The following is a 4,025-nucleotide window of genomic DNA, read 5'->3' as shown; positions in this document are numbered from 1 at the left end:
TCCATTAAGGGTTCCTTGGTCTCCTGAGAAGAAAGGTGCACACCTCTGCCTTCAAATGCCAGCCCTCCACCATTGGGCTACACCAACTTGGATGAGGATCTCCTTGTCTCTAAACTGCCCTTGTTTTTTGTTCTGTAAAATGGACGTATCCCAGCACCTACTTGACAGAGCTGTGCTCAGCCTTGAACAACTGAAGTGTACACAGCAGGTGCTCAGTATGTGCCAGGACTGATCTTATTTCATGCTTGTGTGGGTGGATCAGACTCTGAGAAAGAAAGAAGGTATTGAGGAGACTGGGGTCCACAGTGGCTCTGCTCTTGACTTGCTGTGTGATTAACTCCTCTGCTCCTGGCCCTGTCTGGGACTCAGGTTACCCACCTGTATCATAAAGGGTACATCTAGAACTTTGGGGTGGCAAGACCCAGCTCCTGTGCTCATAAGCAGTAAGAGAATTTGTTTTAAGAATCTGACAAAGTGCTGGGCGGTGGTGATGAGCACCTTTAATCCCAGAACTCAGGAGGCAGAGGCAGGCGGATCTCTGTGAGTTCAAGGCCAGCCTGGTCTATAGAGTGAGTTCCAGGTCAGCACAGCTAGGGCTGTTACACAGGGAAACCCTGGGGGGGCGGGGTGCTAACAAACTATCACACGGGCCTACCTCCCACTGGGCAGAAGATTCGTGATTAGGATAAGGGTCTTAGTTTGAGTTGTGGGTGTCAGAGAACTTAGCCTCACTGGGATCACCTCATGTCTGTAAGGGTGACATCTCACCAGACTCAAGCTTCAAGGGTCCTTACGATAGAGCTACCATATGATATTGCAGACCAGGGTCCACATCATCCGTACCCCAGTGAACCTTCCTTCTCCCTTCACCAGGAACTCCTTAAAAGTCATAAGAGGTCCAGGTTGGCCCGCATAAAGTCCTCCCTTTTGTCTCTGGGGCTGTTCTTCTGATGTCCACTCCACCCAGGGGTCTCATAGCCCCTCCTCTCCTCCAAGATTATAGTTGCCCAGAGACACAACAGCTAGAAGACTTGTGATGACCTTGACAAACCGGTTGGAGAAGCAGGTCAGCTGACCTCCTCAAGCTCCTGGATGGGACCTTGGAGGCCCCAGCTCTGCCCCCAGAGAGAAAGGGCCCAGCCAGCACCGGCGAGAACCTGTTCTCTTTCGGAACCTTGGTCTAGCCTTATTTGCCCGACTGCTCCCTCTCAGTCACCTTGCTTCCGCGCTGCCTTCAGCTCTGGCTGTCTGCAAGCTGCCTTTCCTCCAGCTCTCAGACACCAACCCAAGCTTTGCTCTCAGCAGCCTTTGGGCTCTAGGTACTTTCTCTCCTCCTGCTTCCGCTGTGCCATCAGTCGCCAAACCACCCCTCGCTCCCCAATTCTTTCTCCGAGACCACCTCACACTCCAAGGCTCAGGCCTCAGCTAGCCTTACAGCCACTTAGAGGCACGAACAGGCATAGCCTAAGGTTAAGATCTTTCTGACGGGTCTGGGCCCTTAAGTTCCTCACAGGAAAACACCTCCAACGTGCAGAGAAAGAAACAAAGAAGGCTCTGAGAAGCCTAAGGCCTTGCACAAGGCAGAGCTGGGATCAGAAAACATAATTTTCTTGCCTCTTGCTTGGCCCCAGGTGTGGTGGGGGAGAGGGAATGGGGGGGGGGAGAACCCAGAGTGAGTCAGGGAACCAATGCTGCCAGCTTGGTAAAAATCATCATTTTTGGACTTAGGCTTTAGAGCAAAATATTACCCTTGGCCCGTGAGCTGTTCCAGCCACTGCGCCCTAACTCTGCCAGGACAGGGTTGGATGTGGGGGAATCCAGAGCCTTCCTGTTATAGCCCTTTGGAGGACTGAGAGCCAGTCAGTCCGTCAGAGGTTGGCACTGCCTTTTTCTAAACTGAGCAGATAGAAACTCAGGCCTCTGGGGTGCCTTCAAAATTCATTCCTCCTCCTCTGGTGCCCAGGGCTCTTCACCTGTATTTCCTACCCACAGCCCCTTCACCTCCGCTTCTCACCCACACGCCTCCCAGACTTTGTTCATACGTGGTCTCTTCTGGAAAATGTCCTTCTATTAGGTGAGTTTTCTTTGTACTCATCTTCAGTAATATTTAGCACACCACCACCTCTAAGAAGCCCTCCCAGATTTCTTCCATATTTGAAACAAGGTTAGGAGAGGTGCTTTGGCAGTGGGCAACATTCTGCCATGATGGTGCCTTTGCCTCCCGGCAAGTCGGCTTACTCCTTGTAGAAGCAGGCAGGCATGGTGTTTATCTTGGTGATCTGGTGTACAGCACCTGCTGGGTACTCTCACCAGGTGTATACTCTTCCCTGCGCGTGGTTATAAAGTTTCTGGCCACCTGCCCTGGGTTGCCCTCTGATGCCCAGATCACCATCACCACCACCAGTCACCCCCACCCATGGCACCCATCCCTTGTAAGAAGGAAGAAAAAGAGGCGGGGTAGGTCAACCTGGAGGCAGGCCAGGGCTTGCCATGCCTAGGTCAGAGCGAGGGAGCACAAGCTCTAAACAGGCATCCAGGGTGTTAGCACCCAGCAGCAGGTTCACTGGAGCAATCGGCTCCCACTCAAACAGATCCTGAGACTTAGTTATGTCCAGCAGAAAGGTGGGTCCCCAGGGACGCAAGGTTTGCAGTGCTCCCCATCTGGCCTTGCAGAGCCTTCACCCTCATTCTGGAGAATAAGCTGGTATCTAGCTCAGGTAGAGAGGGCTTGGAACGACAGTCTCCACGCTGGGTACTTCTGCTTGACTCGCAAGCGGCTTCTTTCTCTCGGTCTCACTTCCCAGTGCCTAAGATGAGAGGACCACCTCTTGAGGTGTGGGAGGAAACGAACGGCACAGAGAAAAGACGCTCGGAATGGACACAGGGCCTCTCTTTAGGTGTGTACAGGGTGGTCTTGGAGAAATCTGACCTGGCGCTCTCCGAGACAACAGGACCCCACCTCAGCTCCCACAATCCCACGTCACAGAGGTCCGAAGCACAGATTAGAATCAAGGCTAGGAGGTATGAACTGCCGCTCCATTGGCTTTTGTCCTCATCTGTACAATGATGGGACAGTTCAAATCTCATTTGTTGTCATGGATATTATAATCTGGCACATGAAACACACAAAATAAATAAATTGGTGTTCTTATAGTTTTTATTTGACTTACAGTTTTTACTTATCAAGCAGGATTCCAGACTCGACCTGGCCAGGCTCCTTCCCAGTTGAGGCTCCACCCACTTTTGTCTCCACCAAGACCGGTAGGGCGGCTCCACAGCCTCCAGGGCTGGACACTGGAGGTGGCTTTCTCTACAGGGTCTGAGATCTTATTTGATCTTGGGAATATTGGTTCTTTGGGACTTCTACTCCCCCCCCCCCCCCCTTTGCTGAGGATTGTGAAGTTCATAGACCTTGTTTAGGACTACAGGGCTCCCAGAGGCAGACTTTAAAATGTTTGGGAGAGCATGCTTTATGGACAAGGGAAGACGTACTACCGGTATGATTGATCCTTTTCCATCTCAGAGGGTCCTTGGCGACTCGATACAGGGTCAAGATGCTGCTGGTCATTACCCTGCAATGGCAAAGACCAGGTGTCCCGAAAGCGCTCTGTGAGCGTTGGCGGAGCAAGCCTGAGTTCCGAAGCCAGTAGTGGGTGGAGTCCGGAGAAAGGATGTAGTCTCAGGAACAAAGAGGAGGGCGGGGAGGGGCTGTCCAGACCTCTCAGAGCTTACCCCATCTCAAGATATTTGCCCGGCTTGTGGCACCTTCCTGGACTTCGGTTTACAGCCTGAGTCCTGCCGAAGCCCACCCGAGGAGGTCAAGGACACCGCGGCAGCAGCCCCCAAAACTACAATACCCAACATCCCTAGACAGTGAGGGGCGGGAGTTTAATGGAGGTGGGACCCAAAAATTGAATTTTCCCAATAGGACCCGAGAAGGGGCGGGACCCAACAGAGAATTGGCTGGGACAGCTTGTCAGGGCGGGGCCAGCCAGCTGGCAGGCGCCGCGGGACAGGCGTCTACC

This window comes from Microtus pennsylvanicus, chromosome 12 (genome assembly GCF_037038515.1).
Source record: "Microtus pennsylvanicus isolate mMicPen1 chromosome 12, mMicPen1.hap1, whole genome shotgun sequence".
Taxonomy (NCBI): Eukaryota; Metazoa; Chordata; class Mammalia; order Rodentia; family Cricetidae; genus Microtus; species Microtus pennsylvanicus.
The sequence above is the reverse complement of the archived record's forward strand: the minus strand, read 5'-3'. Positions refer to the sequence as shown.